This window comes from Maylandia zebra, linkage group LG12 (genome assembly GCF_041146795.1).
Source record: "Maylandia zebra isolate NMK-2024a linkage group LG12, Mzebra_GT3a, whole genome shotgun sequence".
Lineage (NCBI taxonomy): Eukaryota > Metazoa > Chordata > Actinopteri > Cichliformes > Cichlidae > Maylandia > Maylandia zebra.
In genome coordinates this window covers 39,667,650-39,680,243 of record NC_135178.1, presented here as the reverse complement: position 1 = coordinate 39,680,243, position 12,594 = coordinate 39,667,650, and positions in this window count along the sequence as shown.

Genomic DNA, 12,594 nt, shown 5'->3' with positions numbered 1-12,594 from the left:
TTAAATAATTATTATTAATCTTTTGGATAGCAAAAACATAGCTGCATGTCATACTATTCCACAAAAACATACGAAGATGCCAACTATCATACTACGATTTGTGAGCAGGAAATATAAAGTTGAACTGTTAAAGATGGGAAAGAAGTTAAAGGGAACCGGTGTATATGTGAATGAGCATCTCACCAAGAGAAATGCTGAAATTGCACGACAGGCAAGACTATTGAAGAAGGAAAAGCACATCCAAGATACCTGGACCAGGAACTGTAAGGTATTCATAAGACTTAATGGGACACCAGAACAAGCTAAAGTAATTGTTGTCAGAGACATTGCAGATCTTGAGAGATTTAAACAAAAGAAACAGAGTTCAGTGTAGAAAAGAATTGTGTTGCTGACTGTGATATGAACAATATCTGATAAGTGTGAGAAAAATAACTAAAAAAAAGAAGGCACAAAATTTAATATTTTGGATCTCATGATTATATATTTTATGAGTTGGACAATAGTATTGATCCAGATATCCACCTCTAACTGAATGTTGATATGACATGTGAATATTATAAATGGGAAGAGTTGGATCCCAAGATAAAAGGTTTTTCATTAATCCACTTTAACAGTCGGAGTCTTTACAGTAATTTTTCTAAAATCAAAGCGTATCTTGATCAATTCCAAAATGAGTTTGCAGTGGTAGCAATTTCAGAAACATGGTTGAATGACGACAAAGAATTGCAAGATGGACTAGAGGGCTATGAAATGTTTTGGCTAAATAGGAAGAATAGAAGAGGAGGAGGTGTTGCCATGTTTGTTATTTCGTATCTTAAATGTAAAGTTGTTAACAATATGACTGCGATTGATAACTTGATGAAATGTTTAACCATTGAAATTCAGGTTGAAAGATCTAAAAACATATTAGTTAGCTGCATTTATCGTACACCTGCATCCTGTATAGATCAGTTTACTAAAGAAATTTCTGTAATATTGGAAAAACACAAGGAGAAGGTGACTTTTTTTTGTGGTGATTTTAACATCGATCTATTGAAGGCAAACAACCATAATAAGACTTCAGAATTTATTGATACAATGTTTAGTTTTGGATTCCATCCGTTGATTCTAAAGCCGAGCAGAATAACGATGGATAGTGCCACTTTGATCGACAATATTTTTGTCAATAAGATAAACGGCAAGATACATAGTGGACTGTTAGTCACAGATGTAAGTGATCACTTGCCTGTCTTTTCAGTGTTTGAAATCAACTTCATTTTCAAGAGGAAAAGCAAATGGATTACAGTGGTAGAATAAAAACACCAGAACAAATTGCGGCTTTTAAAACAGACTTAGAAAATTATGACTGGCAAAAAGTTTATGTGGAAGACACTAATGATGCATACAATGCATTTTTAGATATATTTTTGGCAATCTATGACAGCCATTGTCCAATTAAAAAGTTTTCTAAAAATTATAAAAAGAAAAAACCATGGTTTACACAAGGTCTGGAAAGAGCCTGTAAAAGGAAAAATAGGTTATACAAGATTTCTTTGACACATAGAACAAAGGAAAATGAAGACAAGTATAAGAAATATCGAAATAAATTAACATCTATTATGCGATATGAAAAGAAAAGATATTATGAACAGCTGCTTCAAAAACATAAAAATAATATTAAGGCTACCTGGAGTGTATTAAATAGGATAATAAAAAATCAAAATAATATATGTTCTCCAACATGTATTGTAAAAAGAGGTAATGAAGTGATTGAGAATACTGAGAGCATAGTTAATGAATTTAATGATTACTTTGTTAATGTAGGTCCCAACTTGGCAAAAGAGATTTCTGTACCAGGAGGAAATGATGAAGTAGATTCTACTTCTTGTAAATGTTACTCAATGTTTCTTGGTGGAGTCTGTGAGAGTGACATTGTAGAACTGGTGAGTAAATTCAAGAGTAAAAAATCCATGGATTGTGACGACCTTGACATGTCGCTAATTAAAGAAGTTCTTCATAGTGTCCTTCAGCCGTTAACATATATTTGCAACAAATCATTTCAAACTGGAATTTTTCCAGATAAAATGAAAATTGCCAAAGTGATCCCACTGTATAAAACTGGTGATAAACAGATTGTGCCAAACTATAAATATAGGTATCTTTACTGCCTCCGTTTTCGAAGATTCTTGAAAAACTATTTGCAAACAAACTAGATTCTTTTATTGATAAATATGATTTATTGAATGATCATCAGTATGGGTTCAGAAGAAATCGCTCAACATCTCTAGCTGTGATGGAATTTATTGAAAATATTGCAACGGCTGTGGATGAAAAACAGTTTGGAATAGGTGTGTTCATTGATTTACGTAAAGCCTTTGATACGATAGATCATTCTTCACTTTTACAGAAGTGTGAAAGGTATGGTTTAAGAGGTTACTTGAATATTCCAATATGTGAGTTTTAATAACATGAAGTCTAAACTTAGAAAAGTAACTTGTGGAGTTCTGCAAGGATCTGTTTTGGGACCTAAGTTATTTTTACTTTATATAAATGATATTTGTACAGCCAGTGATGCTTTAAAATATGTGGTGTTTGCTGATGATACAAACTTATTTTGCTCTGGAAAAGACATAAAGAAATTACTGAAAACAGTGGAAACAGAACTCATGAAGTTAAATAGATGGTTTGTATTTAATAAACTATCATTGAATGAAACTAAAAAAATTATGCTATTTGGAGGTAGTAAAAGTAATATTAAAGTAAAATTGAATTTAAATAATGTTGAAATTGAAAGAGTATATGAGACAAATTTTTTGGGAGTAATTAATGATGATAGACTTTGTTGGAAGCCCCACATAGAACATGTGAAACAGAAATTATCCAAGTCTATTTCTATTTTTTATAAAACAAGAGATTCTTTGAATAAGAACTGCCTTTATTTATTGTATACTTCCCTTTGTTTGCCTTATATGACCTACTGTGCAGAAATTTGGGGGAACACATACAAAACATATTTGAATTCAATATTTAAATTGCAAAAAAGACCTATTAGAATAATGAATAAAGTTGGATATAGGGAGTCCACCAACCAGTTTTTTGTAGGATCATCTATGTTAAAATTCATGGACATTATATATTCTAAATCTTTAGAAATTATATATCGAGTGATGAAAAAGAATGTTCCAATTTGTATTTTAAGTATGTTTCATCTAAGAGATGGAAAATATGATTTGAGGGGGTCTTATAAGTTTGAAATGCCTAAAGTGAGAACCAATGTTAAGTATAGATGTGTGTCAGTTTTGGGGGTGAAATTATGGAATCGACTTAATGATGAACTGAAGATGTGTTTTTCTTTGTCATTTTCCAGAAAGAATTTAAAAATTTGTATCATACAAGGTTATAGAAATTTGGTTTGATGAATAATTTTGTGTTGATTTTAATTTATTGATTGATCATTGATTATCTTATTATTTATCAATGCTATTTATTTTCTTGGTTAAGGATTTGATTGTTCGTATGGGGGTAAGGGGTAGGATAATTATAAGCCACAAGGCTTCAGCCTATTCCTTTTTCGGTTACTGTTTGATTGAGTACTTATATGTAAAATTATAATCTGTTGTGGTTGTTGTTGACTGAAAAAAAATTTTCATTTCTTTTTCATTTCATTTCACAATATGAAGGCAATAGGCGGAGTGTTAAAGGCATAGCCCTAAAGAATGTAGCCTCGTGGGTAGGGATGGGTATTGAAACCCGGTTCTTGTTGAGAACCGGTTCCCACTGTTTCAATTCCTTGGAATCGTTTGCCATTTTTGCAAACGATTCCCTTATCGATTCCAGTCGCCCCGAATGACGTCACCACGTTGCGGAGCGTCATTTACCTGGCAGGAAACATGGCGGCTCAAACGCTCAAAAGTTTGGTCATACTTTACGAGAACGGATGACAACAGGGCAACTTGCAATACTTGCAAAGTAGATATTTCATTTAAGGGAGGAAACACTACGAATATGCAAAAGCATTTGCTCACAAAACACACGATGACCTTAAATGAATGTCGTGTTTTTAATTCCGCTCCGGACTCGTGAATCTCAACCAGCAGCAGCGGTAACGTTTGCACGTCCTCTCCCGTTAATGCGGCAGGTAAATAATCAACTAACAGTGCATATTATGTTAGCGCGATCCGCCTTATTACAAACCTGCCATTACTGTGCATTTAGGTGACCATGATGAGACAGAGTCTGGCTCAGATGCTGGCAGTTCTCGCTGCAGTCTACCGGTAGCGTCTCCTTTCAGGCAGGATAGACGAATGTCACCGAGCAGAGACTCAGTTTGTGGTCAAAGGCTTGCACCCGTTTGCCACAGCAGATGATTTTCGGTAAGTGAATGTGTTTAATTGTAGGCAGGGACATTACTGGATATTCTTGTGTAATTGCTACAGAATGATTTATGTTATACTTTGTTATTGCTACAGAAGAATATTTATTTTATTATTTTACATTTACAATTTTTTTCCCCGGGGACCCTGTGACACCACATTGAAGAGCCGTAGGCTGGATCTCTTAAGATCTCACTGTTGGGTTTGTAAGGCCATGTTACTCCTAAATTTCTATTGTGTTCAAAGAGAAGATATAAAACAAAGTTCTAAGCTAATCGACCTTAGTGTTCTCCTTTTTAAAAAGAATCGATAAAAAATCAAATCATTAAACAGAATCGAAAATGGAATCGGAATTATGAAAATCTCATCAATACCCATCCCTACTCATGGGTAGTGTAGTCCGTGCTGCAGGGTGAATGGACTGCCATACGAGGTATGTGTCTGTGAGTGTGAGGAGGGAGAAAAAGGAGAGTCGAAAAGTACAAGTTGTCACCGAGCAGAAACGGGAGCTGGAAGCATGTAAATTTAATAATAACTAGGGATGGGTATCGTTTAGGTTTTATCGATACCGGTGCCAAACTGGTACTTTTTTTTTTTATTATTATCTTTTTTATTGGGACAGCTGTTGAACATAACAGTAGTTTGCCTTTTTACATTTTCTTTGCTGTGAGATTGTAACTTATAATTAAAAAATAAAGAAGACAGAAAAAGAAGAGAAAAGAAAAGAAGAAAAAAAAACAAAAACAAAAACAAAAAAAAAACAAACTAGGGTTAGGAGGCGGCAGGGCAGGTAAGTTTATGTAGAACTCAGGGTTGTAACATCATACACAAAATCACACCTCATATGCTTAACATAGTCTGTCCATTTAGACCATATTCCGTAGAAGGTATCCCTCTGAAGTTTAAGAGAAAATGACACTTTTACCATCGTACAGATCTCTTGTACAGAATGTATCCAGTCTTCTATCGTTGGTCGTTCAGGCTTAAGCCATCTTCTCATAAGAGGCTTTTTACTTGCGGCCAGAAGGATATACAGGAGTCTTCTGTCGTTGGAATTCAGTTTATCCACTGGTGCATTGCACAAAAACATGGTCTCAAAAGTTGAAGGAAAAACAAATGAAAAAACATTTTGTAAATGATCATGGATTAGAGTCCAATACTGGCGAATATCTTTACAGTCCCAAAAGATGTGGAAATGGTTAGCTCCATCTCCTCCACATCTCCAACATTTATCACCAATTCCTCAATATCCCACTTTTCCCACTTCGCTTTAATATACAGAGTGCTGTCGTTTTTACACCGCCGGATGCTGTTATATAATTTAGAAATAATTTTACTTTGCACTTCAGATAAACTGGTACTTTTGAAACGGTGCCGGTGCTTATACGGTGCTCGAACTGGTGCTTAAACAATGGAAAAAACACAAACTTTGTCTAAAAACCTCTCATGTTTAACTGTTTTCCACTTTTTCTTTGGTCATTTTAGCCTTTTTGGCCAGGGTGAAGGGAGTACCTGCTGTGACCAAGTGGAGCGCACTAAATATCTAAAATGGTGTCCCAAATTACCAAAAAATAAACATACAACTGGGACTTACCAGCAGCGGTGGACCAAAAGAAAACCACACAAGAAAACCCCACTACAGGGAGTGCAGAATTATTAGGCAAGTTGTATTTTTGAGGAATAATGTTATTATTGAACAACAACCATGTTCTCAATGAACCCAAAAAACTCATTAATATCAAAGCTGAATGTTTTTGGAAGTAGTTTTTAGTTTGTTTTTAGTTTTAGCTATTTTAGGGGGATATCTGTGTGTGCAGGTGACTATTACTGTGCATAATTATTAGGCAACTTAACAAAAAACAAATATATACCCATTTCAATGATTTATTTTTACCAGTGAAACCAATATAACATCTCCACATTCACAAATATACATTTCTGACATTCAAAAACAAAACAAAAACAAATCAGCGACCAATATAGCCACCTTTCTTTGCAAGGACACTCAAAAGCCTGCCATCCATGGATTCTGTCAGTGTTTTGATCTGTTCACCATCAACATTGCGTGCAGCAGCAACCACAGCCTCCCAGACACTGTTCAGAGAGGTGTACTGTTTTCCCTCCTTGTAAATCTCACATTTGATGATGGACCACAGGTTCTCAATGGGGTTCAGATCAGGTGAACAAGGAGGCCATGTCATTAGTTTTTCTTCTTTTATACCCTTTCTTGCCAGCCACGCTGTGGAGTACTTGGACGCGTGTGATGGAGCATTGTCCTGCATGGAAATCATGTTTTTCTTGAAGGATGCAGACTTCTTCCTGTACCACTGCTTGAAGAAGGTGTCTTCCAGAAACTGGCAGTAGGACTGGGAGTTGAGCTTGACTCCATCCTCAACCCGAAAAGGCCCCACAAGCTCATCTTTGATGATACCAGCCCAAACCAGTACTCCACCTCCACCTTGCTGGCGTCTGAGTCAGACTGGAGCTCTCTGCCCTTTACCAATCCAGCCACGGGCCCATCCATCTGGCCCATCAAGACTCACTCTCATTTCATCAGTCCATAAAACCTTAGAAAAACCAGTCTTGAGATATTTCTTGGCCCAGTCTTGACGTTTCAGCTTGTGTGTCTTGTTCAGTGGTGGTCGTCTTTCAGCCTTTCTTACCTTGGCCATGTCTCTGAGTATTGCACACCTTGTGCTTTTGGGCACTCCAGTGATGTTGCAGCTCTGAAATATGGCCAAACTGGTGGCAAGTGGCATCTTGGCAGCTGCACGCTTGACTTTTCTCAGTTCATGGGCAGTTATTTTGCGCCTTGGTTTTTCCACACGCTTCTTGCAACCCTGTTGACTATTTTGAATGAAACGCTTGATTGTTCGATGATCACGCTTCAGAAGCTTTGCAATTTTGAGACTGCTGCATCCCTCTGCAAGATATCTCACTATTTTTGACTTTTCTGAGCCTGTCAAGTCCTTCTTTTGACCCATTTTGCCAAAGGAAAGGACGTTGCCTAATAATTATGCACACCTGATATAGGGTGTTGATGTCATTAGACCACACCCCTTCTCATTACAGAGATGCACATCACCTAATATGCTTAATTGGTAGTAGGCAGTAGGTAGTAGTATTTAGTTAGCCACCGATTGTGCAAGTTCCCCCACCTAAAATGATGACAGAGGTCAGTAATTTGCACCAGAGGTACACTTCAACTGTGAGAGACAGAATGTGAAAAAAAAATCCATGAATCCACATGGTAGGATTTGTAAAGAATTTATTGGTAAATCAGGGTGGAAAATAAGTATTTGGTCAATAACAAAAATACAACTCAATACTTTGTAACATAACCTTTGTTGGCAATAACAGAGGTCAAACGTTTACTATAGGTCTTTACCAGGTTTGCACACACAGTAGCTGGTATTTTGGCCCATTCCTCCATGCAGATCTTCTCGAGAGCAGTGATGTTTTGGGGCTGTCGCCGAGCAACACGGACTTTCAACTCCCGCCACAGATTTTCTATGGGGTTGAGGTCTGGAGACTGGCTAGGCCACTCCAGGACTTTCAAACGCTTCTTACGGAGCCACTCCTTTGTTGCCCGGGCGGTGTGTTTTGGATCATTGTCATGTTGGAAGACCCAGCCTCGTTTCATCTTCAAAGTTCTCACTGATGGAAGGAGGTTTTGGCTCAAAATCTCACGATACATGGCCCCATTCATTCTGTCCTTAACACGGATCAGTCGTCCTGTCCCCTTGGCAGACAAACAGCCCCATAGCATGATGTTTCCACCCCCATGCTTCACAGTAGGTATGGTGTTCTTGGGATGCAACTCAGTATTCTTCTTCCTCCAAACACGACGAGTTGAGTTTATACCACAAAGTTCTACTTTGGTTTCATCTGACCACATGACATTCTCCCAATCCTCTGCTGTATCATCCATGTGCTCTCTGGCAAACTTCAGACGGGCCTGGACATGCACTGGCTTCAGCAGCGGAACACGTCTGGCACTGCGGGATTTGATTCCCTGCCGTTGTAGTGTGTTACTGATGGTGACCTTTGTTACTTTGGTCCCAGCTCTCTGCAGGTCATTCACCAGGTCCCCCCGTGTGGTTCTGGGATCTTTGCTCACCGTTCTCATGATCATTTTGACCCCACGGGATGAGATCTTGCGTGGAGCCCCAGATCGAGGGAGATTATCAGTGGTCTTGTATGTCTTCCATTTTCTGATGATTGCTCCCACAGTTGATTTTTTCACACCAAGCTGCTTGCCTATTGTAGATTCACTCTTCCCAGTCTGGTGCAGGTCTACAATACTTTTCCTGGTGTCCTTCGAAAGCTCTTTGGTCTTGGCCATGGCGGCGTTTGGAGTCTGACTGTTTGAGGCTGTGGACAGGTGTCTTTTATACAGATGATGAGTTCAAACAGGTGCCATTCATACAGGTAACGAGTGGGGGACAGAAAAGCTTCTTACAGAAGACGTTACAGGTCTGTGAGAGCCAGAGATTTTCCTTGTTTGAGGTGACCAAATACTTATTTTCCACCCTGATTTACGAATAAATTCTTTACAAATCCTACCATGTGGATTCATGGATTTTTTTTTCACATTCTGTCTCTCACAGTTGAAGTGTACCTCTGGTGCAAATTACTGACCTCTGTCATCATTTTAAGTGGGGGAACTTGCACAATCGGTGGCTGACTAAATACTTTTTCGCCCCACTGTATGTACCGGTTCACTCCTGGTTGCCGATTGGCCGGGCTGGCCTCTGGGCCTGAAACTCGGTCCTCTCTGGCACAGCTGGCTGCTGGCAGAGCCCGCGGGCACGCCACTGCAACCCCCTCTGGCCTCTGCTCCGTAGCTGCTGGGTGACCTCTCGTTTGGGGCTCTACTCAGCTGTTCCCAGGAGGGTGGCACGGTTCCCGCCCCTCTGGGGCCTCTGGATATCTGGGGCCTGGATCTCCTCCATACCTGCTTCATACCCTGGAGGACGGGGCTGTGGCCCCCCCACACCCTCTAGCAGATCGTTACATGAAGAAACCTTTGGAATGCAAGCATGCTGATCCACACAGGTATGCACACAGGTGTACACACGGGTATTCACAGACGCGGACTACAGCTTTCTTGGCTGCTGCCTCAAAGCACATTGTGCGCTGTCTATCTTGCGTGTTGCACAATATCGTTTATTATTTACTATCTACTGATATCTACTGCTAGCTAGTTTATTGTGATGGTGCCGTTTTTTTTTTTTATTATGTTGCTCTTTGTTGTTTGCTTTCTCTTCTGTTTTTTTTTTCTCCATACAGGTGACCCAGGTGTTTTGTTTGTTTGTTTGTTTTTCTTTCTTCCCCCCCTTCTCACCGTCTCTTCTCCCCTTTGGTTTTCTTTCTCTCCCTCTCTTTCTTTCATTCTCTCTCCCTGTCCTATCCCCCAGTCATGTCTGTCCCGTTTGTAGCAACCGAAAGTAAAATAAAATAAATACATAATTATAATAAAGGTCAATCAAATGGACCAATATGGCAAGGCCATGATGATCCAGTTGGTAAAATAAATCCGCTCGACATCTTTCTTGGCCTTAAGACAACAATTCTGATGGCTAAAGATCCAAACGGGACACAGAAAAAAAAAGAAGATTTTAACATCTAGTTGGTATTGGTATGGTGAGTAGCCTTCAGTAATAGTAATAAATCACACAGCAATAGTACAGTAGTTGTAAAAGGCATGGTAATATATTAAGTAATCCAAAGTATTCAGAATACATTACTTTCATTGAGTAATGTAACGAAATACGCTACAAAATACATTTTGGGGCATGTAATCTGTAGTGGAATACATTTTAAAAGTAACCTTCCTAACAATGGATACAGATATGCTGTGGAAGAGAGACAGAGGTTAATAACAGATATGATTCAATGCAGAGAGGTCTGTTAATACGTAGTGAGTGAGAAAGGTGACTGGAAAGGAAAAACTCAATGCATCATGGGAATCCCCCAGCAGCCTACATCTATTGCAGCATAACTAAGGGAGGATTCAGGGTCACCTGGTCCAGCCCTAACTATATGCTTTAGCAAAAAGGAAAGTTTGAAGCCTAATCTTGAAAGTAGAGATAGTGTCTGTCTCCTGAATCCAAACTGGAAGCTGGTTCCACAGAAGAGGGGCCTGAAAACTGAAGGCTCTGCCTCCCATTCTACACAGCAAAATCTCCAGTGTTAAATTAACACTGGAGAGTGTCTATATGGGTCCACACCTCTGAGTGTTAAATACAACACTGTTGAGTGTTAAATTAACACTTTTGACAGTGTTATATGTTTAAAAGTAACCTAGTCAGTTTTGAAGATTAACAAAGACTAACACTGAGCAGTGCTGATTTTCTAACACTGGAAAATAACTCAAAATGTTAGAAATATTCCAGTGTTAGAAAATCAGCACTGCTCAGTGTTAGTCTTTGTTAAGCTTCAAAACTGACTAGGTTACTTTTAAACATATAACACTCTCCAGTGTTAATTTAACACTGGAGATTTTGCTGTGTACTTTTAAATACTCTAGGAACAACAAGTAGGCCTGCAGAGCGAGAGCGAAGTGCTCTAATAGGGTGATATGGTACTACAAGGGCATTAAGATAAGATGGGGCCTGATTATTTAAGACCTTGTATGTGAGGAGCAGGATTTTGAATTCTGGATTTAACAAGAAGCCAGTATTGACTGAAACTCTTCAAATAAACCATTCCTCTGCAGATGATCTGTTAGCTGTTTGACAACTACTCTTTCAAGGATGTTTGATATGAAAGGAAGGTTAGAGATTGGCCTATAATTAGCTAAGACTGCTGGGTCTAGAGATGCTTTTTAAGTAACAGTTTAACTACAGCCAGCTTGAAGGCCTGTGGTACATAGCCGATTATTAGAGATAGGTTGATCATATTTATATTGTTTAGATTTAAGCCAGTTAAGTCCATGTGGTGTGACTGAAACACGGCGGAACCACAGATTCTGTGTTAGAGCCATTTTGTTTATTCTGGCTGCAGCTCTTGTCTGTCAGCCTCACGTCACACCACAAAAACTAACTCACAACAACCCCAATTCCTCTTGTGTAGGTCAGCGAAGGTAATTGCAGATGACGCGCAGGTGTGTCCGCCCTCCCTGCAAAGCACCACAGACCACGCCCACCACAGTCCAATAATAAGTTGAATGCTGTGTTGAGGGTGTCATTTTTAGTATTCTACATGGATGTTAAAAGCTATGTAGAAAACTACGCAACTTTTGTAAATAATAATAATAATAATAATAATAATAAATTTTATTTATGAGCGCCTTTCAAGTCACCCAAGGACACTTTACAATAGGATAAAACACTTAGTAAAACAATGGCAGAATAAGAACAATAAAATAAAGCACAAGATTAAAAAAAAATCACCCACAAAACAATGCTAAGTGTTAGTCATTGTTAATAACACTAAGATACAGTTAAAAATATAACACTGTCTAAAGTGTAAATTTAACAGTCAGAAGACTGGACACATATAGACACTTTTCTAGTGTCAATTTAACACTACTGATTTTGTAGTGCAGATTTGATTTTCACCCATACCTGAACCAATGGCTTGGTGGTGTTCCAGGGTAGGATAGCAAAGCCCTCTTTTCCACTTTTTCCACGTACAAGCTGGCCACAGTGGGTGAAACTGGGGAGCCCACGGCACACCCATGTTTCTGCCTGTAGTACTGACCCTTGTATGTGAAATAGGTGGAATTAAGACACAGTTCCAAACGCAAACACACTCGGTCGATGCTGAGAGTGGTCCTGTTGCTGATTTCATTTATTGTGCAAATTTACTGTTTATAAGGTTGGGTTACCAAAAACGCCCAATGTATCAAATGCAATAAATAACATATGTAATAAACAACATGATATCACAAGGAAAATGTGGATTTTGTTAGAAGGGTTAATAAACATAAATCAGCTCCAAAAAACGGAATTTTCTGGCTATTTTTGATGGGTTGGGTCTTACAGGGTGAGGAAGCAACCTCTTATTAACAAGTATAACAGCATTTACTCAATTTTTATTATTTAAACCAATCATATATTGTAAAAAAAATGCTTTAAAGCTTTTATTTACTCTTTGTTCATTAATTGTACAAGAAGAATTTTTGTTTCATAATTAATGGCATAACTAAGGTTGATTTTACTTGTAGTGTGGCTGTTGTTAAATGAAATAAACCATGTTAATCCACATTTGAATTTATGTGTTTCTTCATGTTACT